The sequence below is a fragment of the Sapajus apella genome, unplaced genomic scaffold, assembly GCF_009761245.1.
Source record: "Sapajus apella isolate SASKATOON/1434 unplaced genomic scaffold, GSC_monkey_1.0 scaffold57, whole genome shotgun sequence".
NCBI classification, from domain to species: domain Eukaryota; kingdom Metazoa; phylum Chordata; class Mammalia; order Primates; family Cebidae; genus Sapajus; species Sapajus apella.
The window spans coordinates 14,178,515-14,204,264 of NW_022436997.1; the positions used below are offsets into that span (position 1 = coordinate 14,178,515).

At 37.5% G+C, this 25,750-nt stretch overlaps 1 protein-coding gene across 2 annotated transcripts in view; it reads left to right on the forward strand.

Moving 5' to 3' along the window:
• Positions 1-25,750, forward strand: part of GAREM1 (GRB2 associated regulator of MAPK1 subtype 1) — a 199,362-nt gene that overhangs the window by 42,335 nt on the left and 131,277 nt on the right. The window lies entirely within an intron of this gene.

Here is a 25,750-nt window from a genome sequence, read left to right on the forward strand (position 1 = left end):
GCTTATTAAAAAAAAAATAAGGCCCATGAATGAGGAAAGGGTAAAGGAGTTGTGAATTTTTAATTTGAAGAAAAGTTTAAGAGACTACTTAACTCTCTGAACATGCAAAAAGTTGTCATGAAAAGAAGGCTGAACAACTGTTTTCTTTCTCACAAAGAACTGAAGAAAGAGAAACAGTTTGAGAACTCCATAGATTAGATGCAAATAAGTATTTCTGCAAAAGAGAAATCCATATGTGTCAGACATTTACTTTCCACATATTTTTGTTTGGGTGTGTTCCTAGGAGGTAGGGTACAAGTCTTCACTGAACATTAGTGACTTATAGTCTCGGACACAAAATTAGCACTCAGCCTCAAAATTAGCATTTTATCTCATACTATTCCTTATTTCTTGGTTCTTTTATGCACATTACTCTCTCTTTTGTGTCTCCAACTCCCGCTTCTCTTTCTACGTTATAAGGTAATACAGAGCACAAAATGAATTCTTGTGGTTACTAAGAGTTTTTCCTGGACCTGATCAATTAGTGGACTCTGGAGGAAGGCTTTTTTTCCCATAGTGTTTATGAAAATACTGGGAATCACTATTTACCTCAAAAGATAACAATTTTTACTTAACAATGGTAGGACCTTTCTTAAAGAAATTTTCACAGTAGTTAATGGGAAAAATCTCCAAGCAAAAATTTGTACCACAGTGATGGCTTAGTAAATTGGTTAAGTAACTGCGTTTCCTATCATTAATGTGGAAATATATATATATATATATTTTAAAGTGGGAGCTGCTGAGTTAATAGGGTTTGAAAGCTAAGTATAGAAAATACTATGCACATTTGTAGTGGAATAGTTAAGTGAATAATAACAAATTAACATATGCCCAACCCACTGAGGTAAATATAGTGGAGGGGAGGAGCCAAGTGATCATTTGGTTGACCCTTTACTCAATCACAAACACTAAATTGGGACTGGTACAGAATTTTAAGTGCCTTTTTCTTGGGCCTTACTGTTGTGATCTTTCTTTAGAACAGTTTGATATACCCTTTGGAGGGCTGGCCTCTGTGGATGTTGTCTGTGCCAAATTACAGCACAGAACAAGGGACTGTTTCATTTACTGAGAATAGTGCTTAATAAGTACTATTTGACAACATGCTGAATTAAGAGAATGTTATAAGGATGTTTCACAAAGGAAAGTGGGTGAAACATCTGATGTTTACAAGTTCTATTTATATGTATGTTGATAGCAATATAAAGACATGCTTAAAGCTTTATTTTTAAAATTTTATTTAATACATGTGAATATGTATGCTGAGAGAAAATGATCTCATCTGGTTCCAAATATATACAGTGTCTCGATATAGATAATGCTATTTCAGAATCCAGTTGTTTTTTTTTTTTTTTTTATTTTTTGCCTTATTGGTTTGAAATGTATCAGACCCTGGTAAATTGATGTATGTTAACCAAACACTTGCAATACTGATTTGTAACTTGGGACATAGTCATGACTCTTTCCTTTCTCTTGCCTTTGACTTTTATCTTATCCTAATATCTTTATCATCATAAGTAACTATGGTTTCCTTTCTAAAAATGGAATCACAAGTGGAAATTATACTGTGTGATCATATATTTATGTAACTGTGTTTGTACAAATATAAAAAAGATCAGTGAGGTTTAATGTCCAATGGAGAAATAAGTCAAAAATTTTTATAATACTTATATTTATACTTCAGTGTCACAGGCTAAGCATTTATGTTGAGTTTAATCCATCAGAGATTTAGCATATGGAAGTACTCCTGTGAGACATTTGCTTTTTTTTTTTTTTTTTTTGGCTGGTGGGGAGATGGGGTTTTACTACGTTGTTCAGATTGGATTGCAGCAGCACCATCTGAGCTCACTGCAGCCTCTACCTCCTAAGCTCAAGTAATCCTCTCACCCCAGCCTCTCAAGGAGCTGAAATTGCAGGCATGTACCACCACACCCAGCTAATTTTTAAATTTTTTGTCGAGACAAGGTCTTCCTATGTTGCCCAGGCACATCTCAGACTCTTGGGCTCAGATGATTCTCCCACTTCAGCCTCCCAAAGTGCTAGGATTACAGGTGTGAGCCACCATGCCCAGTTCCATTTCTTAGTAGACATCCATACTCTATGGTCAGGTCTAACATATGAAATAATTAATTTGTGTGTTGAAGGATAAAATACTATAATTTGTCATTTAAAGGAATGTAGGATTTAGATGATTCTTAATGCTTCTTGCAACTTAAAGATTCTGCGCCTCACTGACATTAAGCTTGTGTGAGACCTGTATCTGTCTGAATACATAAGCAGCTATCTGTGTTACACAGTTATAAGGTGGTAATATACTTGTGACAATTTTAGAGATATTTCTATTTTGTCATTGATGACAGAGTCTAAGAAAAACCTGAATTATTGCATCATCAAATAAGACCTAATTTTCCTCTTTTTCTTACCTTGGATCTAGTATAATTCTCTTGAATAGAGCAAAGGCCAGCATCAAAACAAGAGAAAGGTATAAGGGCAAACAGAATAATGAAGTAGTGACTGGTTTTCACATTCACATGTGAATATATTTTTCAATTTAAACTAAACTGCAGTGTAAACTAACACCTATTTTATATTTTATTTTATTAATATCTGGCACTTGTGTAACATTTATGATTTGCAGAATATTCTCACTGATGTTCTCATTTAATCCTCACAATTTCTGAAGGAAGAACTGTTCTCACATTGCAGATGAGAGAACTGACTGCAAGCAGTTTAATCAGGAGCACACAGCTAGTGTCCCACTTGGATTCTGACTCTGTCCTTGGACTTCAAAGCGGCTCATCTCTCTGTTGCTTCACTGTGTTTCTGGGCTGGGTATACTTTGATATTACACTGAGATACACATTTGAGGTGAAGGTGTATGTGCTCATATGAAATTTGAGTATCTCATTTTATAGAATAGGCAATTTCGTTTTTCCTCTCAGATGGCATAATGTTTGAGACAAAGAAGCAGAAGGCCGAGTTCTAGTCTTGCCGTTGCCACTGACCTATCAGAGACCTTGTGCATATTTCCTCAACTATAAAAGGAAAGCACTTGACCTTTAGTTTCTCCAAGCAACCTTCTAGTTCTAAAATTCTGCAATCCCAAATTTGTTATCGTTCCACTCAGAATTGTTGCTTTAAAAAAATCCATCCTCATACGATTAGCCCAAATGTTTGCATATGTTTTTTCTACTTGTCTAAGCCAGGAATTTTTTGCCTTTAAGTTTTAGATACTGTAGTAATAAAATCCCTTTGTAATGTTGCAAGAAAACCTTTCTCCAAAAAAAAATTCTATTCTGTAATAAATTGTGTTCCTTAGTAAAGCTCCCATCCTGAATTTGGAGAATAGAAAATGACAGCATAATGCCAGTTACACAGGAAACTTAATCCATAAAACATACATTAAGCATCATTGTTAAGTGCTGGAGTTGCTTGATAGTTGTTGACCTTGAACTCTCAGTCTAGTGTGGAAGACAGACCTACAATTACGAAATGTCACTGCAGTTACAAGAACCCTGGGGAAGAGGTGTACCCGGGCCAAGGGAATGGAAGGGGAGGAATCAGTTCCATCTGTTGGATGGAAGATGGAAGGCATGCCAGCAAAGGCTTCACTGGGAATGGGAGTTAGCAATTGGAGAAAGGATAATTTTAGGCAGAGGGAAGTGTGTACAGAGGGGCAGAAGCTTTAAGGTTTGTGCTTCTAAGAACCTCAGGTAGTTTGTATCATCTCCTAGAAGAGGATGATGTGCTGGAAAAGTAACTTGTGTCTAGCTTGGGAAGATCTCGTGTGGATTTGGGAGTATCCTAGGCATCAAGGAGCCTGTTAAGAAGGGGAGGAAAAACAGATCTCTTGCAAATATGACAGAGACAACTCTCTAATTTCTAGCTTTGGCTTTAAATTTAAATTTGGGGGAAGGGTTTTCTAGGTAACAGGATAAACGTGAGAAAAAAGCATGGAGGCCTCTGATAGTCCCTGGGGTTGTGATGGTCTTTACTAGTGTTACTGCTGTGACTGGGTCCTAGAGCGTTTCATGCTGTACCCCATGGTGTTTGGACTTTTTTCTTAGAGTAGTGAAGAACCATTGAAGGTTTCAAAGCAGGGGAATGATGTGAGCAGATTGGCATTAGGAAGGTTCTCATAGCACCAGAATGGGAACCAGTTTAGATAGATATTAGAATCTAATCCGCTGGGAGCTGCTAGAAGCCTGTATTAAGCCAAAAACAGAGGAGATGTGCAGAAGCGGTTGGAGTTGAGAGACAATGAGTTAGAACAATGACAGTCATTTTAGCCAGCTTTATTGAGTGTTTACTGTGTACAGGTGCCTGGTACAAGTGCTTTGCATTTATACGCACATTTAATCCTCACTACAACTGTACAAAGTAGACACTATTATTATTAGTATCTGCATTTTACTGATGAGGGAAGTGGGTTAAGTAACTTACCAGGCCTGTGCTGGACAATTATGTATAACTTTAAATATTATCCAACAGCTATCAGGATTAGTGAAGCTTAATATAGTTTCATTGGCCCTTTCATAGTTGCCCTCCATCTGAAGGACTCTGGATGGGACTTAAGTTTATGTCCTTTCTGTATCTCCCCAGGTATATTTATAAATGTTACTCTAAATAGGTAGATGCAGCACAAATACTGAGGAAGGAACTCTAGCTGTTGCATAAGTAAGAACAGTCTGAGGTGCCCTAAGGCTGTTGGATTCTCTGTAATGAAGACAGAGCCACAGTAAAGAATGTTCATGTTTACGAAACCAATGCTGTTAAGTACTATGTGGCTCTGTTGCACCCAGCTTTGAGATTCTGGGGTTTTTTTTCCCCCATTTTTGAAGAGAAGGGGGTCTCGCTATGTTGTCCAAGCTGGTCTCAAACTCCTGGGCTTGAGCTGTCCTCACACCTTGGCCTTCCAAAACATTGGAATACAGGTATGAGCCACTGGGTCAGCCAGGATTCTGTTCTTTGCAAATTAAATGGAAACATTATTTTACAAACTTTCCCCATGGGTATATGGTTTCCCGGTCATGGTCATTTGGATGGATGAGTGCCACAGGGTGGCAGTTCAGGGTCAGGAATAGAGAATCCATAAAGTAGGGGAGTCAGTGCCCAGCAGCAGTCGAGACCACCAGATGCAGCCCAGAAGGTAGAGATGCATTGGAATTTAAGCCATAGGGCCCATTTCCCTCAATATCTGTGGCCAGCAGTTTTTTCTTTTTTCCTGTTTTTAAATATTTTCTGGACCCTAATATAGCTCTTTTGGCAAAAAAAAGAAAAAGACTCCCCTATCTTCTTTCCCCTTCCTATCTAGGGTTGAAAAGTGCAGTCAAAGGAGCAAAGAAAGGAAGTCTCAGGACCTAAGCATGACAGAGAGAGTAATAATTTTGAAACTATTTAAAGCTATGACAGTTTTGCTCAATTAACTTCAAAAAGCCAAGTGAAATTGTTGAAAATGATTTAAAACTTTATTCTTAAATAAAGACTAATAGGTTTTGGCTGCATTCATTTCTCAATTAAATTCGCCTGATTTTAAGATTCTGTTTATCTCCAGAGTCTGTGGAGTGTGTACTTTTGGCGGAGTGGCAATGTAAATGAAGCAGGCTGTACTCTTACGTGGCTCTTCCACTCACCTTAGGCAAGGTGACAGCTGCTTTCGTATTGTGATATCGCAAAGTATAAATGGATTTTGGTTGTTCTTTACCCATAGTCTTTTTGAAAGTTACTGTATAAACACAACACTTGGCCCATCATTCTCGTCAATTCTGTATCTATTCTGTACTAAAATAACAACCTTCCTTCCTGTGTTAACATGTGTGATAGGCAGAATTCTGAAATGGCTCCCTTGTATTATCCCCTGGTGTTATTCCAGGTTATATTATGTGCATGGCAAAAAGTGATTTAAATTTTACAAATGTAATTAGGGTCCCTAACTGGTTGAACTAATGTCTTAGTTCAGGCTGCTATAACAAAGTCCCATGGACCAGGTGGCTTATAAACAACAGAAATTTATGTCTCACAGTTCTGGAGGCTGGCATTCCAGGATCATGGTGCCAGTATGGTCAGGCTCTGGTGAGGTCACTCTTCCAGATTAGAGGCTACTGACCTCTCCTTGTATCCTCATGTGGATACACGCACACTCACACTCACATACACTCACACTCATACACTCATGACACATGCACATTCATAGTCACACTCACTCATACTCACGTACACTCACACTCATACTCCCAGTCACACACAACCACACACACTCATACTCACACTCGCACTCATACACTCACACTGATACTCATATAGGAAGAGAATGAGAGAGGTGCCTGGGGTCTTGTCACTTATCTTATCCATGAGGGCTTCACCTTCATGACCTACTTACTTCCCAGATACACTGCCTCCTCATACCATCACCCTAGGGCTCAGGGTTTCAACATGCAGTTTGAGAGAACACAAGTGTCTAGCTTATTATCCATGCAGGGACACTATCTTGGTGCCCGACCTAATCAAGCAAGCCTTTTGAATGCCAGAGATTTCTCTAGCTGGTCACAGAAGAGAAAGTCAGAGATATTTGAAATCTGAGAGGGATTTAGCATGAGACAGCTTCTCTGGTGCTGAGAAGGGGGTGGGGCCACTGGGCATGGACCTGAGAATAACCATTAGGAATCAAGAGCAGTCTCCAGTGAATACCCAGCAAAAGGATAGGGACTTCAGCCTTAACAACTGCAACTGAATTCTGCCAACAAGAATGCACTTAGAAGAGGACCGTGAGTTCCAGATGAGAATGCAGCCAGCTAACACCTTGATTTCAGCCTGAGAGAACCCAGCCTTGGAGTGCTAGACATCTGACCTATATTTAAGCTGCTAAGTTTGTGGTGACTTGTTACACAGCATTACAAAACTAACACATTATCCTTCTCTTCCTTTCTGTTTACTGATGCTGATTATTGGTCTTGAGAGTTGCACTGTTAGCATCTTTCAAGCTTACAATATATATTTTTTTTCTATTTGTGGCCTTATGAGCAGCTGTTGCATTGAATGAAAGAGAACCCCACCCATTTCTTTCCCCTTCTCTCTTTTGAAACCCCAAGTTCGATCTTATTGGTTCTATTGTACTATGGATTTCAACCTCTGGGGCAGGTAGGAAGGGCCTTAACCTCTCAGTTACTTGTTAAAGTGTCATCATGCTTAAAGAGATTTGAGGATACAGGTTTCTTTCCTTTTTATTTTACTGAGTTAATTCTTGGTGATTTTATGTTATGCTCACATCCATTGGAGTGGGTCTGTTATTCTCATTTCATATGTAGAAAACAAGAAAAGAGCAGTATGTGGCTGTTCCATAGCAAGGTGGAATTGAAACCTAGAACAGAGAGAGGTGTGTGGGATGAGCAGAGGGTGTTTATAGTACACGGCAACCAGGAGCCATTGACCTTTCATGGACACGATAGACATCTGAGGCTCACCAGGGAACTCTATAAGCATGCCAAGAAGAAAGTCGCTGATTTTGACTATCTCACATGGAGGAAAAGAACACAGGTTCCTCTATTATATGTATGTGATTATTCTATTTTAGTCTCATTGGCATTTATAGACCCTTTATCTGCTTTCCTCTTGCATCTAGGAAATACTGAAATGGAAATATTGAAAAATATGAGATGGAAGAAAATACTCTCTCTCATTTTATTAAGTTGATGGAGACCTGGAATGGGGTAGAAAGTTGTTTCCATATTCATTTTTATTTTTATTTTTTAAATTTTGTGGGTATATAATAGGTGTTTATATTTATAGGCTACGTGAGATATTTTGGTACAGGCATTCAGTGTTTAATAATCACATGGAAAATTGGGTATCTAGCTCCTCAAGCATTTCTCCTTTATATTACAAACAATCCAATTATACTTTTAGTTATTTTTAAATGTACAATTAAATTATTAATATTATTGACTGTAGTCCCCCTGTTGTGCTATAAATACGAGGTCTTATTCTTTTTAACTTTTGTGTGTGTGCTCATTAACCATCCCGACCTTCCTCCCACCCCCACTACTTGTAACCATCCTTCTATGCTGTGTCTTCATGAGTTCAATTGTTTTGATTTTTAGATCCCACAGATGACAATATGCGATATTTGTCTTTTTGTGCGTGGCTTATTTCATTTAACATAATGACCTCCAGTTCCATCCATGTTCTTGCAGATCTCAGAATCTCATTCTTTTTTATGGCTGAATACTACTCCATTGTCTATAGTACCACATTTTCTTTATCCATTCATCTGCGGATGGACACTTTGGTTGCTTCCACATCTTGGCTGTGATGAACAGAGCTGCAAGAAACATGGGAATGTAGATAACCTCTTTGTTATACTGATTTCCTTTCTTTCCTATATATACCCAGGAGTGGGATTGCTGGATCATGTGTTAGCTCTATTTTTGGTTTTTTGAGGAACCTCCAAACTGTTCTGCAAAGTGATTGTACTAATTTACATTACTACCAACAGTGCATGAGAGTTCCTTTTTTTCCACATGTTTGCCAGCATTTGTTATTGCCTGACTTTTGGATAAAAGCCATTTTAACTGGTCTAAGATGATATTTCATTGCAGTTTTGATTTGCATTCCTCTGATGATCAGTGATGTTGAGCACTTTTTCATATGCCTGTTTTCCATTTGTATATCTTCTTCTGAGAAATATCTATTCAAATACTTTGCCCATTTTTAAATAGAATTATTAGATTTTTTTTTCCTGTAGAGTTGTTTGAGCTCTTTATATATTCTGGTTATGAATCCCTTGTCAGATGAAGAGTTTGCAAATATTTTCTCCATTCTCTGGGTTGTCTCTTCACTTCATTGATTAGATTCTTTGCTGTGCAAAAACCTTTTTACTTTATGTGACCCAATTTGTCCATTTTTGCTTTGGTTGTCAGTGCTTGTGGGTTATCACTCAAGAAATCTCCAGTCCAGTGTCCCGTACAGTTTCCCCAGTGTTTTCTTTTAGTAGTTTCATAATTTGAGGTCTTAGATTTCAGCCTTTAATCCATTCTGATTTGAATTTTATATATGGCAAGAGATAGAGGTCTGTTTTCATTCGTCTGCATATGGCTGTCCAGTTTTCCCAGCACCATTTATTGAAGAGACTATGTTTTCCCCAGTGTATGTTCTTGGAACCTTTATCAAAAGTGAGTTCACTGTGGGTGTGTGAATTTGATTCTGGGTTCTCCATTCTGTTTCATAGGTCAATGTTTCTCTTTTTATGCCAGTAACATGCTGTTTTGGTTATCATAGCTCTGTGGTATTACTATAATTTGAAGTCAGGTAGTATGATGCCTCCACTTTGTTCTTTTTGCTCAGGATAGCTTTGATTATTCTGGATCTTTTGTGTTTCCATGTAAATTTTAAGATTGTTTTTTCTGTTTTTGTGAAGAATGTCATTGGTGTTTTGATAGGGATTGTGTTGAATCCGTAGATTGCTTTGGGTAGTATGGGCATTTTAACAACATTGATTCTTCCAATCCATGAACAGAGAATATCTTTTCATATTTTGTGTGTCCTCTTGGTTTCTTTTCTCAGTGTTTTATAGTTTGTGTTGTAGATATCTTTTACTTCTTTGGTTAATTTCTAGGTATTCAGTTTTATTTGTGGCTATTTGTGACTGTAAATAATTGCCTTTTTGATTCCTTTTACAGATTGTTCACTGCTGGCATTTAGAAATTCCATTGATTTTTGTATGTTGATTTTGTATCCTGGAACTTTACCAAATTTGTTTATCAGTTCTAATAATTTTTTGGAGGAGTCTAGGTTTTTCCAGATGTAAAATCATATATTGTCTGCAAATAAGGACCATTTGACTTTTTCTTTTCCAATTTGGACACTCTTTATTTCTTTCTCTTGTCTGATTGTTCTAATTAGGACTTCCAGTTATTCCAGTGTTGAATAACAATAGTGACAATGGACATCATTGTTGTGTTCCAGATCTTAGAGGAAAAGCTTTCAGTTTTTCCCTTTTCAATGGGATACTAGCTGTGGGTCTGTCATATATGGCTTTATGATGTTGAGGTGTGTTCTTTCTGTACCCAGTTTTTAAAGGGTTTTTATCATGAATGGATGTTGAACTTTATCAAATGATTTTTCAGCATCAGTAAAATGACCATATAGTTTTTTCCCTTCATTCTGTTGATATGATGTGTCACATTGATTGACTTCTGTGTGTCGAACCATCCTTGCATCCTTGGGATAAATCCCCCTTGGTTATGATGAATGAGGTTTTCAGTCTATTGTTCAATAGTTTGCTGGTATTTTGTTGAGGATTTTCTGCATCCATATTCATCAGAGACAATGTCCTGTAGTTTTTTTTTTTTTTTTTTTTTTTAAATGTGTCTGTCTAGTTTGGGTATCAGGGTGACATTGATCTTGTAGAATGAGTTTGGAAGTATTTTCTCTTCCTCTATTTTTTTCTAAACAGTTTGAGTATGGTTGGTATTCTTTAAGTGTTTGTTAGAATTCAGCAGTGAAGCCATCAAGTCCTGGGCTTTTTTTTACTAGGAGACTTTTATTATGACTTTGATCTCATTATTTGTTATTAGCCTGTTCCGATTTTGGATTTCTTCCTAATTCAGTCGTGGCAGATTGTATGTGTCTAGGAATATATTCTTTCTTCTGGATTTTCCAATTTATTGGCATATAAGTTGCTCATAGTAGCCACTAATGAAACTTTGAATTCTTGTGGTATCAGTTGTAATAGCTCCAGTATTTTGAATGTTTGCAGAAATACTGGTACTACAGTTGCTCACCTGTTTTTCTGAAAGTTGCTTGGTGTAGAAATCTTATCTTTTAAATATTAGTTACAGTTCAGTATTTCAGGGTATAAAATTTCAGATTTGAATTAAGTAGGCGTACTTCTGTTTCATACAGCAGGAGTCTATTATATGTAATTCCTGGTCATTCAACTGTTGAGAAAGGAGACTTTTGTCCAAGAGTTCATTTTGAACACAGGTAATAACATATCCCTAATCTTTTTTTCTCTTTTGTTTCATGCATTCCTTTTTGCTTAGATTTCCCCACTAAGTTCTTTGACTTTATTATCACATATTGCTTTGTCTAGATTAATCTCGATTTTCTTCTTTTCTTGCTGGGATTTCACGGTAAACTGTAAAATGTAGAAACACAATTCTTTCATTTGCTTGGAGTTCAAGATTATAGCCTTTGGGCCTTTGAATAAAGTATTCACCCAAAAATAGGATCTTAATGTAGCTTTGTTGATGTTTATTTAAGGTAGGAAGAGATCAACAGAAAATACTTGAAAAAAAAAAAGATTTTTTCTTATATCCTCTGCTTTCTTTGAGGGGCTTACATATTAAATAAAATCTGAGTGTTTAATTTATATTGAGACTTATTTGATATGAACAATGACTAATTTATACCCAAGATTGTTCATGTAGAAAGCAGTTTTTACACACCTGCTCTATTGCCTAGTCATATTATGAAATGCAAACAGCAGAAAAAGACATGATGTTGAACCTAAAGAGCTGATGGGCTAATTGGGGAGACAAGGGTTTCTGCTTATTTCATGGTGTACACTCCAAAGAAAGATAGGTGCTATGAGGACTTACGTACACCTTTAGACTTATTCTGCCATCACTTTTCTAAACATTTTATACTTCTAGTTAATATAGGAATTAGAAGTCACTGTTAGATTAGTCAGCATTCTATGACAGCAGATACATAGCTTAACTTAATCAGAATGTTTTCCTGGAACAAAAATTTCTGAGGGATACAAAGGAAAAAAACCTTTCTGATTTGATTGGCATCTAGATTCTGCTCCCAGAAGTTAAGTTACTTTATTTTAAATTTTTGGACATTTTTGGACATAGGGAGCTCCTAATCATGAGTTGCACTCGAATTTCTGTGCTGCATGTTTAAGGCCCAAGTAAAGTACAAGAGGAGGAATTGAGAGTTGGTTACTGGGTATTTCGTCTTAAAAATGGTCAAATGGATACATAAGCCACAGTCTGTGCAGAGGCTTTTCCTTTCTTTTGTACTCACTATTTGATATCAGTCAGGTAATAATGCTGACATTAAATTCTCCTGTTGATGGTAAATTCTAGGACAGATGTTTCATCTGTATTTCTCACAAATTTTTTTGCCATTAATATAGAATCACTCATTGTTTTTCTGTCTGCATTAGGGATACTTGATATTACCCCATTTAAACTTAAGCCTCTGACTTAGTTTTATAATAATGTAGAATCAAAGCACATAATAGATCTGAATTTAATCATTCAAATTGTGAATTAACAAATACCTTTTTTTGTGAATAGACACAAGGAGTTTTTATTAAAAGTATGACAATATTTTTGGTGGTTTTAAGGTAACCTTGGCTTTATGAAATAATCTAGAGTTAGTAAAAGTAATACAGCCTCTATAATCACAAACTAGTTAGGAAGCTGAAAGAATACATTAGAAGCATAATATCGATAAATACTGTAAACCCAATGGAATTATTTTGAAGTTGAAAAAAATTAGATACCAAATCTTGTTCAAAGTCTACAACCTAGAACCAGGCTTAGATGGTACTTCCCTAGATTGACAACTTTACTGAATTTAGTTTAAAAAAAAAAGACAAAACTCTAGTTTTGTCTTTTGAAAGTAGTTTATATATTTTGATTGAATTATGCAGGCACTGCAATATTTAAACTTTATTTAAATGCTCTTGTGCATCAATTTCAGCTTGGACTCAAGTCACAGAGACCCAAAGTGAAGTCTAGCTAGGAGCTCTGAGGTTGATATGTTGCTCAGGATGACAGGGACCCAGGTTTCTTCTCAGTTGTCGCTATTTCTTGGCCATTATTCCAGTCCTAACTTCCCTTCAGGGTCCGAGATGGTCTCGGCACTCTAGTAATGTCATTTACATTCCATCTATCAGAAAGAATAAAGAGGGAAAAGAAGGGTATGTTCTCTTTAAAGATAGATCTTGGTTGCCACTTATGTTCAGCATTGTACTCAAGGTTCTAGCAAGGGCTACTAGGCAAATAGAAGAAAAAACATGGCATCTAGTTTGGAAAAAGAAAAATAGACCATGTCTTTTCAGAGATGACATGAATTTGTATACAGAAAATCCTAAGGAATCTGTTTGGTTTTGTTTATTTTTTATTTATTTTTTTTATTTTTTGAGGCAGAGTTTTATTCCTTGCCCAGGCTGGAGTGCAATGGTGCGATCTTGGCTTACTGCAACCTCCACCTCCCAGGTTCAAGTCATTCTCCTGCCTCAGCCTCCCGAGTAGCTGGGGCTACACATGTCCACCACCATACCCAGCTAATTTTTGTATTTTTTAGTAGAGACAGGGTTTCACCATGTTGGCCATGCTAGTCTAGAACTCCTGACCTCAGGTGATCTACCCACCTTGGCCTCCCAAAGTGCTGAGATTACAGTCATGAGCCACCATGCCCAGCCAGGAATCTATTTAAAAAAAAAAAAAAAAGCTATTAGAAGAAACAAGGTCAATAACGTTATAGGATATAAGATCAATTTACAATGACCAATTATAGTTCCTTAAATTAGCAGTGAATATACATTAGCAGTGAATGCTCTAAAAATGAAATTAAACAGTTGTATTTACAAGACCATCAAAATAATATAGGAAGAAATTTAACAAAAGAAATGCAACATTTGTATATACTGAAAACTACAAAACAAAGAAGATCCAAATAAATGGAAAAAGTTCCGTGTTCATGAATGGGAAGAATCAATATTGTTAAGATGACAGTTCTCTCCAAATTTATCTATAGGTTAAACACAGTCACTATCAAAATATCAGGTTAGTTTTTTGCAGAAATTGACATCTGGAAATTTCATCTGGAAATGCAAGAGATCCAGAATAGCCACAACAGTCTTGAAATAGAAGAACAAAGTTGGAGGACTCACATTTCCCAATTTCAAAACTTACTACAAATCTACAGTAATTAAGACAGTGTGATACTGGCATAAGGATAGATCTATAAAATGAGCATAATATTGAGAGACCAGAAATAAATTCTTACATTTATGGACAATTGATTTCAACAGGGATCAAGACAATTCAGTGAAAAAAGGTTAGTCTTTTCAACAATTTGTGCTTAGACTTTTGGATATTCACATGCAGAGGAGTGAATTTGGCCCCCTACTGACAGCATACACAAAAATTAACTCACAATGCATCACAAAACTAAATGAAAGCTCAAAACTATAAAACATAGGGATAAATCTTCTTGGGTTAGGCAATGGTTTTTCACACATGACACCAAAAGCGCAAATGACAAAACAAAAAATAAATTTAACTTCATGAAAATTTTAAAATTTTGTGCCTCAAAGGACACTTTCAAGAAAAAGACAATTCATGTAATAAGAGAAAATATTTGTAAATCACATAGCTGATAAAGGACTTGTATCCAGGACATATAAAAAATTCTTACAACTCAACAGTAAAGAGAGCAATCAAATTTCATAATGGGCAAAAGATCTGAATCAACATTTCTGTAAAATTGATGTAGAAATTGCCTGGCTGGGCATGGTGGCTCAAGCCTGTAATCCCAGCACTGTGGGAGGCTGACATAGAGAATTGCTTGAGTCCAGGAGTACAAAAAATACAAAAATTAGTCAGCCATGGTGGTGTGTGCCTGTAGTCCCAGCTACCTGGGGAGCTGAGGCAGGAGGATTAACTTGAGCCCAGGAGGTTAAGGCTGCAGTGAGCCATGTTTGCACAACTGCACTCCAGCCTGGGCGACAAAGTGAGACCCTGTCTCTGAAAACTAAAGAAATAAAAAAAGCTTATGTATTTATATTAATAAATAAAATACAAATTTAAAAATATTTAGAAATATTTTATGCTGTGGGTGAAGAAAATATTAAATTTTCTTTATGTATATAGAAATGGCCAATTGGCATATGAAAAATACTCCACATCACTTATCATTAGGGATATGCAAATCAAAACCACAGTGGGATGCTACTTCACACCCACTAGGATGGCTATAATTTAAAAGGTGGACAATAACCAATGTTGGCAAGTATGAAAAAAAACTGAACCTCATTCATTGCTGGTGGGAATGTAAAATGGTGCAGCCACTATGGAAAATGGTCTGGTAATTCCTTAAAAAGTTAAGTTTAGAGTTATCAAATGAGCCAGCAGTTCTACCTCTAGGTGTATATCCAAGCAGTATGAAAACATATATATATATATATATATATATATATATATATATATATATGCAAAAACTTGTACACAACTGTTCATAGCAATAACATTCAATAACCACCAGACTGAACAATCCAATTGTCTTCATCTGATGAATACATAAAAATGTGGTATATCCGTATAACCAAATATTATTCAGCCATTAAAAGGAATGAAGTACTAATGCATTCTGTAACACAGATGAAACTTGAAAACATTATGCCAGGTGAATGAAGCCATATGCAAAAGGACATATATTTTACAATTCCATTTATAAAATGTCCAGAATAGGAAAAGTTATAGCAAGCAGAATTCATAGTTGCCCAAGGCTGGGGTTGGGAATAGGGAATGACTGTTAATAGCTATGAACTTTCTTTTTGGGGTGCTGGAACTGTTCTAAAATTAGATTGCAGTGATAATTACACAACTCTTTGAGTATACTAAAACTATTGACTGAATTGTAAACCTCAATCAATGAGTTTTCTAGTATGTTAAAGAATTTTTTTTTTTTTTAAGGATAATCTTGGAAGTTGCATGCACCATTTCCATTGCATCCCATTGGCTAAAAGTTAGTTATGTTGTCGCACCTAATTGCTATAGAGGCTCAGATACGTATTCTGTATTCTGGGCAGCCATGTGCTCAGTGCTGTAAGGGTGGATTACTGAAGCTCCAGCGTAAATAGCATATTGGCAGACGTCTAGTTCTTGGTGGATCTCTGCTACTTTCCAGTTAAAAGTGAATCATAACAACAACAAAAAAAAATTGCTAGAAGTTTCAGGTTGGGTATCCCTAATCCAAAAATCCAAAATGATCCAAAATTGGAAACTTTTTGGAACCGACATTACACTTAAAGGAAATGCTCATTGGAACATTTTAGATTGTCAGATTAGTAATGCTTAACCAGTTAGTATATAATGCCAGTATTCCCAAATCCAAAAAAAATCTGAAATACTTCTGGTCCCAAGCATTTCGGATAAGGAATACTCAACCTATATTGTGGTTAACACAACAATCATTCTTGGTAAAATCTTTCTATTAGTCTGAAATAACAACTCATTAGAAAAAAAGATTTAAGTACAGAGGTCTGATAAAATATAATTGCCCTTATTTCTTATTACCTCTAATTTGATCTGATAATTTAAATATATCAATCTTTGGGAGCTAAATAATGAAAAATGGCCATGTCGAATTGGCATCATGAGCTGGTTTGTTGATACTACCTGGGTGATTGACCCTAGTCTGGAAAGAGGATAGGAAAGGTCTTTGACTCTCTAGAATATACACTCTAATTTGAGAAATATGTATATGCATAAAGTGTTAAATAACCAAGATAATTTATAATTACCTCAAACTGGGGTGAAACCCAGACAATAAATGCTATACAAATTTATTTGCCAGAGGGAATCCTGTAATTTGCAGCATTTGGAGATAATTATAGTATTAACACCTTTGGCGAGCTTAATATGTGGCTAGTACTTTCTCAGCACCTGAGAGGTATTATCTCACTACCTTCTCACAACTGATGCAAGAACCCAATCACTGATTGGCTGGGGAGTGGAGGTTGAAGTCGTCTTTCCAGGGCCCTTGCTCTTGAACCCTTCTTGCACAATCAGGACACCTGAGAGAGTTCAGAACATACAGAGCCCCAGATCCTACGCCCAAAGATTCTTGATTTCATTGGGCCGGTGCCGGACCTTACCCTTCCCACACCTCCAGTGGCATTTTTACAAGTCTCCAGATGATTACAATGAATGTGCAGCATGGGCTCAGAACCACTATCACTATCTTCCTTAAGGCTGCAGATTACTCTCCTCACTCACAGGGACCACTGGCCCAGAGACAGGCAGCTATGTTCCCATTTTTACACATGATTAGAACAGGACAGCAACTCGGCTCAAGTGGCACTGTTACTGTCTCTGGTGGTTTTCCCAGAGCCCTTTCTCTGTACCACATGTGTCTTAGTATCCACAAAATGACAGCACCCAGTAATGGGCTGTATGGTTGCAGTGAATGAGAGTAGAAATGTAGGCAAGTGCATAGTGTTGGAGGATCATTTGTAACAGCCAAATGTTAGAGGTGACTTTTTGCATAGTAATAAAATTATTCATTGTGTCTGCTCAGATTTAGGACACTGATTTTCTTTTACATTCCTGGTATCTGTGCCAGAAACTTTGTCTTTTTCAAATCTGTGCTATGCTTTGCAGGTAGCTTTTATCAAAAAGGGGCTTCAGATAATTTTATTTGATTGATACTAGTGTCTGTTCCTTCCTCTCCAGTCCTACACTTTCTTATAATATCTCAACCATTGGGCTACAAGCAGTTTTTTCTCTTGCTCCTAGAGCTTTCTTTCCCCACTGAGGAAATTTTGGTTTCTTCTGTTTCCATTGACTTCAATTATTACCTATACTTCAATGGTTTCCTGTATCTACATTCTTTTCGGATTTTTCTCCTTTTTTTTTTTTTTTTTTTTTTTGACCTTCTGTTTGGAACACCTTGCTGCTTTTTCGCAGATGTTTTCATATTTTGATTTCATGATTGTTCTTTCATTGTTTTATAGCAGTTTGCTGTGATTTCACCTCTTTCCCCCACCACACACCCTTTCTTTACTCATTATGTAACTTGATTATTGTCCTTAGGAACAGAGAAACACTACCAGAATGTCATGTTGTATTCTCACAGTAAACAGTTCTTGTTTGTTTACAAGACAGTGAAACAACTAGAACCTCATTTGTTTTAAATGTTTGAGGATGCTGGCACTGTGGCTCATGCTTGTAATCCCAGCACTTTGGGAGGTCTAGGTGGGCAGATTACTTGAGTCCAGGAGTTTGAGACCAGCCTGGGCAACATGGCGAAACCCCATCTCTACAAAAAAGAAAAATAAAAAATAAATAAATGTTTGAAGATGCTAATTAAATAGGATTTAATTATATCCCTCAGTTTATAGAATCAAATGTAACTAAAAGAATGAGGAATGAAGTTTTTTAGTCTTAAGCTACCTTTGCAAGGTGAGGGTAAGTTTACATGTGTGGAGAACAGTTAGAATAGCCTGTGTAATAAAACTTTTGTGATTATTAGAATTGGAAAACTGCTGGTGTTGAGGGTTATGTATGTAAATGTTTTAGTTGGAGTAGGCTAACTACTGTAACAAAAAAGGAAAACTACAACCCATCATAGGCATAATAATACAGTAGGATTATATTTCTCACATAACAACTCAGTGTGGGGTCAGGGAATAGTTAGGTGGTTTGTTCAAATATGTGTGAATTGAGGAACCCAGACTGCTGGCAGCTGTGCTATCTTCACTTTGTTCCAAGGTATTCCCAAGAATCAATATAGCCATTGGCCGAGAAAAGAGCACAGAGGACAGCTTGTGAGCAGCCTTCATGGGTAAGGCCAGAATAGGAAGTAGGAAATATCATTTCTATTCATACATCATTGGCGAGAACTCAGCGACATGACACACCTAACTGCAGGGACAGTTAGGTATTGTGGTCTACTGTGCACCTGGAAGTAAGAGGACACATACTTCGTAGTCAGCCCCTTGCATTGAAGGTGTTTTGAAAAAAGTTTAAATTGTAAGAGAAGGCCAGGTCTGGTGGTTCACATCTGTAATCCCAGCATTTTGGGAGGCTGAGGGGTGCGGATCATGTGACGTCAGGAGTTCGAGACCAGCCTGGCCAACATGACAAAACCCCATCTCTACTAAAAATAAAAAAATTAGCCAGGCATGGGGGTGCATGCCTGTAATCCCAGCTTCTCAGAAGGCTGAGGCAGGAGAATCACTTGAACCCTAAGAGGCAGAAGTTGCAATGAGCTGAGATTGCACCACTGCACTCCAGCCTGGGTGATAGAGTGAGACTCTGTCTCAAAAAAAAAAAAAAAATTGTAAGAGAAGTACAGTGATTTGGGTATTTAACTGACTCAGTAAGTTTCCTTTCTACATGAAAAGGACAAGTAAACATATAATTAAAATTATGCCCCACACTATTTATTAAAAGAGGAGGAATAAGTACAATATTATCACTTGAACAGCTTTCTTTTTGATATTGGTAAAATAACGTACAACTGTTAAATTAGATTTATAAGTGCCAACACAGAAATCAGAGAACTTATTAAATTATTATTGTTTAATAGATTTAGCTATGACATAAGGAACAGTTTATGTCCATGACAGACAAAAACAGTATCAAGTTTAGCCAATCTGATTCTTACTACATATGTACTAACAAATCAAATTATTTCAGTGGGGCGATATTAGTCCATCAACAATTATTTAAATGTTCACTATAGACAAGGCTCTACCACAGTGTAGAGAAAAAAACAGGCTAATGAGGAATAAAAACATACACTAAAAGAAAAATCTGTCACACAAGATTATATATTTGCAAAATTAGGTATTTCGGAGTTGAAAGTATTAAACATGCATGCTTCTGCAGGGATATGGGTTCAGATGGCTGACTGAGCCAGTTACTCTGATGTGAAATACAACACTAAGTACAAAGAAACACAAATGTGAAAAATAAAAAACACTTTAATATACTAGCACCAAAATCATGACACAACTTATAAAATTAACTAAAATCACGTATACTTGCCTTTTCTTTGTCTGTCAACCAGGGTTGGTTTTGTACAACGTAAGAATGGCAAGAAAGAAACCCCAAAACTCAACATGAGTGTGTGTTTGTTTTGCTCTCTAGATTCATCCCAACCTTAGAAGAAAACTCATCAGTAGTTAAGCTAACAAGTTTATTATCAACACATTATATTTAGTCATCCGAATGTATTTCATCTTCATGTTTAAAAACAAAAAAAAAGCATTTAATAGCGATTTGGGTTCTGCTGTGACAGATGTTACATAACTACTTACATTGATTCACAACCATCCTAAGTAATTCATAAAGGCACTATAGTTATGCAATAATTCAGATACATTCAGCTGTAATGAATGTAATGACAATTTGGACAAAGCTAAAATACTTACAGTCAGCATTAAAAAAATAAGATTGGATGTCCAGGGACAAATATTCCAAATAAAGATTAACAGCATGTTATGGGCCTGCATATCTTAGTTCCTTATCCCCTACAACCATGTTTCTCAAATTTGATGAATGTATAGACCAGTTTTAAAAGGGAAAAAAAATGCTTGTAATTTCTACAGGTTAAATTATTTTTGCTGTGTTGTCATTTAAATATTAATGCATAAATATTAAAAAGTTGATCTAAGATCTGTGTACTCATAGCTCCAAAACAAACTTATAAATTCAGTGTATACTATAAGCAAAGCTATAAAATCAATGCAGTTTAAATGAATAGGATTAGGACCAGGGCTGGCCTCGGTGGTTCACACCTGTAATCCTAGCACTTTGGGAGGCTGCGGCAGGAGGATCACTTGAGCCTGGGAGGTTGATCCTACAGTGAGCTGTGATTAGGCCACTGTACTCTAGACTGGGCGACAGAGCGAGAACCTGAACCTATCTCAAAACAAAAACAAAAATAAAAGATTAGGATCAGGAAGACTTTCACAAAGGTGGCACTTGAGTTAGGATAAGGAACTGGGTAAATAGGGGTTAAGAGATAAAGGTCCAGGCTAGGAAATTGAAGTGAGCAGAGGGCTCATGAGGGTATAGCATATATGTAAACAGAGAACAGTCCCTTTGGGTTTTCTGTAGGTTGGGAGTGGGAGGGGGCAGCCTAAGGTGGTAAACTATTAGAAATAAACCATGGGGACCTCGAGTATTGGACTCAAGGCCTCATTCTGTATGAATGGAACCATTGGAGGCATGTGAGTGGTACTACATTTTCATTTTTTAAAATGTCATCTGCAGCAATATTTAAATAAATTAGGAGAATGAAAAGATTGAGGCCAGGCACAGTGGCTTACTCCTGGAATCTCAGCACTGTAGGAGGCCAAGGCAGCCAGATCACTTGAGGCCACGAGTTCAAGACCAGCCTGGCCAACATGGCAAAACCTAAAAATACAAAAATTAGCTGGGTATGGTGGTGCACGCCTATAATCCCAGCTACTTGGGAGACTGAGAATCACTTGAACTTGTGAGGCGGAGGTTGCAGTGAGCCAAGATCACACCACTGCACTTCACCCTGGGCAACAGAGCAAGACTGTCTCAAGAAAAGAAAAAGAAAGAAAAGATTAAAAATCCAGCCAAAAATTCTGCTCCACGAGCACAGATGCTTGGTTTATTACCAAGCTTCCAGGTTCTAGAACATAGTTGGCTATCAATAAGTGTGTGTCGATTAAATATATGATGCCTAATTAAAGGGCAGGGGGACATCTAGCTAGAAATGTGTAGGAAATAAAGTCCAGAATAGGACTCAGAGTAAAAGTTAGCAACTGGTATTAACAAGGATTTAGGAGTTGTTGACAACTAATTGAGTCCTTGAGAAATATGTAAGACTGTAGAGGCAACAGGGTAAACAGGCTAAGGGTGGAACCTCCATAACTCCTACGGTTATGTCAAATGTCAATGAGAAAGCACTGAGAGAACATAGCAAGGAGAGATCAGAAAGGTGGTTCAGGAGATCTGTTGGCCCAGAAGCCAAAGGAGCAGAAAGGAGAGTTACCCATTTGTGCATGTCCAGCTTTAAATATTTATTTTGTATTTTGAAATTGTATCTTTTTTTTAAGCTGACTAACTGAAGGTTCCGTGGATTCTAGTTATCCTAGTGGTAAAAATGATTTTAACAGGTAGGTAAGACTTCGTGTTGAAAGGATCAGGGTTGAATGGGGCAGGTAAAATCCAAGCATATCCCAGAGGCATGTTAAATGTGGGGAAATTTCAGGATGGCATTCACATATTTTGGAATTTAACATGTAATTCTTTTAGACTTCTTGTTGCTACATCATGGAGTTAAATATATAAATTTTAGTACATTATATGTAGTAGTTAAGCAACAGAATAATTATGTCATAAAAGTTGTTTACTTTATGAATTCATTTAGTGTAATGTCTCTATTAGTAGCCTACCCTAGAATATTTTAAGTGATTATATTAAGTTTTATTTCTAGACAATTTTTGTGAAACTTATTTTGCCTAAGGCAGGCACATAGTTCAGTTAAAATAAAAAAAGACATAAGCTCCAAAATGGGCATTGGTTTCTTACTACTTTATGGCTTTAAAAATCATTCTGAATCCTCTTGCTGTAGTGTTTACTACACCAGCTAGCAGTAGGACTTAACATTAAATTTTCATTTTTATTAACTTGACTGTAGTTGTTTCTTGGCTGCCTCTTTAGAGCCCACTGTGGAATAAAATTAAAACAGCTTTTATGATACAACAATTTTAGTTGCAGAAAATGACATTTTTCTTTTTTCCTGGGTGGCAGTGTGTTCCACATCTGGATTTTCCGCATATGCCCCATGGCTTTGGTTTCTTTCTTCTCCAATCCATCTTTTAGAGTACCGCCAGATTAATTTTTCTAAAGCAGAGCTTTGTCTATCTTCTCATCCAAAACCCTTCAGTGGTTCCCCATAGCTTCTCTCTTATCTAAGCCCAACTCATTCTTCAAAGAAAGAGCAACCCACATTCGGTATTTGCCCTTCCACGTTTTTCTTTTTCTTTTTTTTTTTTTTTTTTTGGGACGGAATTTTGCTCTTGTTACCCAGGCTGGAGTGCAATGGCGCGATCTCGGCTCACCGCAACCTCTGCCTCCTGGGTTCAGGCAATTCTCCTGCCTCAGCCTCCTGAGTAGCTGGGATTACAGGCACGCGTCACCATGCCCAGCTAATTTTTTGTATTTTTAGTAGAGACGGGGTTTCACCGTGTTGACCAGGATGGTCTCGATCTCTTGACCTCGTGATCCACCCGCCTCGGCCTCCCAAAGTGCTGGGATTACAGGCTTAAGCCACCGCGCCCAGCCTACTTCCACGTTTTTCTTGATCTCCTCTGCTGAAGTCCCGATCTCTGCTTTAGATTTCTTATTCCTCTTGCATAGCATTCATCATGGCCTTTCTTACATAAAATTACATATGAACCCATCCCACCCTCAAGAATGACTTCTTGAATGTAGGAACCAAGTCTTCCTTATATTTTTGCCCACTCCCTCATTGCCTTGTGCATAAAAGATAAAACATACTTGTTGAGCCAGGAGCAATGGCTCACACCTATAATCCCAGCACTTTGGGAGGCCAAGGCAGGCAGATCACAAGGTCAGGAGATAGAGACCATCCTGAAACCCTGCCTCTACTAAAAATACAAAAAATTAGCCGAAAGTGGGGGCACATGCCTGTAATCCCAGCTACTTGGGAGGCTGAGGCAGGAGAATCACTTGAACCTGGGAGTCGGAGGTTGCAGTGAGCTGAGATCTCGCCATTGCACTCTAGCCTGGGTGACAGAGAGAAACACTGTCTCCAAAAAAAAAAAAAAAAAAAAAAGTTTCATAATGAATGTTTGTTGGAATAGTTAAATAAGTGAAATGTCCCCTGTTCTATATAATCCTGATCCTCTTACCCATTACTTCCCCCCTCCCACAGCATCTCTCACCTTCCAATTCACTTGTAATTTAATTACTTATTTTTGTTGTTGGCATTGGCTGTCTTCTCCCTGTTGAATAGTAAATACCCTAGGGCAGCAATCTTGGGTTTGTTCACTGGTGTGTGCCTAGTGCTCAAAACAGTGCTTGTTATATTGGTTGAGTGAATGAATGAAACTTGAAGCCAAAGGTCAGTTTCTCCCTGTTCTTTGGATTATGTCAGTGGTTTTCAAGGTAAAGGACATTGTGGCATTGGAAGAGCAGGAGAGAGATGGAGAGAGACCCCAAAGCTAGCTCCTGCCACTTACTAAGTAAGCTGTGCAGCTTTGGGCAAGTTTCTTGACTCCTCTGGAGGTCATTTTCTAATTTATTGAAGGTTAATATAATTTAAATTACAATATTTATATAAGGATTACATTTTAGGGGGAAAAAGCATACCATGAAATCAGTAGCTTATGTGTCCTGATCACTGCTATTATATGCTAGACCTGGTGTCACACACTTTCCATTCACTGTCTCTGTGCATCTCCACATCCACTCTGTGCAGCAGGGCCTGTTGTATTAATAACTGTCTCACAGGTGAAAAGAGGAGGTTCCCGCTCAAGACCACATACACAGTGGTGGGTAGTGAACATCGCCTGAGACCAGGTCTGTGGGACCCTAAACCTGGTGCTTGTAACTCCTGCCTACTGTGCATTTGCTCATCAGGGGGCTGCATGATTTCTCCTTTGGAGCAGCAGTTCTAGATTTTTTCCTTCCTGCCCTAAAGTGGTTGAGGGAAACAAAGGGCTCATGAGTACCACTGGCTTCCAGGCAGTGTCTTTCTGAAAAAGCCAGGCCATATCCCCTCAAGAGGTGATGGGCAGCAGAGTCTGGTTTGAAAAATACCCCCTGATGAATTGAATTCTCTCCCTCCTGCTAATGTACTGCCACTTCCAGATCTGTTTCTTTTCTCTCCATGTCCTTTATAAAAAGTTTTTATCATTCTCAGCAAACTGACAGAAGAGCAGAAGATCAAACACCGCATGTTCTCACTCATAGGCGGGTGTTGAACAATGAGAACACATGGACACAGGGAGGGGAGCACTACACACTGGGGTCAGTTGGGGGGAAATAGGGGAGGGACAGTGGGGGGTGGGGAGTTGAGGAGAGATAGCAAGGGGAGAGATGCCAGATGTAGGTGATGGGGAGGAAGGCGGCAAATCACACTGCCACGTGTGTACCTATGCAACGATCTTGCATGTTCTTCACATGTACCCCAAAACCTAAAATGCAATAAAATAAATGGGGAGAAAAAAAAAAGTTTTTAAATCTTTGTATTTTGTGCTATACAAAGTGTATAGCGCCATGTCTAGCAGGTATAGCAGGTATTTTATACTATTCATTCATTAAGATTGTTTTAATCTTTTTGTTTTATTGTTTTTTGAGACAGGGTGTCGCTCTATTACCCAGGCTGGGGTGCAGTGGCACAATCTCAGCTCACTGTAGCCTCCACCTCCCAGGCTCAAGCAATCCTACTACCTCAGCTTCCTGAGTAGCTGGGACTACAGATTATGTGCCACCACACCTGGCTACTTTTTGTAGAGATAGGATTTGGCCGTGTTGTCCAGGCATGTCTCAAACTCCTGGGCTCAACCAATCCTCCTACGTGGGTCTCCCAAAGTGTTGGGATTACAGGCATGAGCTACCATGGTAGGCCAAGACTGTTTTAAAGATTGTATTGTTTTGGAAACAAATTAGATAGTTTAGGTTGGGATAGCCAAGTTGATCATTACAGCCTCCTCTGTTTATTGAAAAAGTACTGAAACTTTTAAGAATTTTTGAGAGATCTACAAATGCCTTTTCAAAACACACAGTTAAATCACTAATAACTTAATTAAGAAAGACTATTTTCTGTATAAAAAATTAGCCTTTTCAGGTATTTTCATTGAGCACTTAAAATTGCTAAACTAGGATTAACGGGATGGATTATTTCACATCTAAAAACATCTTTTAAGTTACAGGGAATGGATTTCTCTTTTGAAATAATT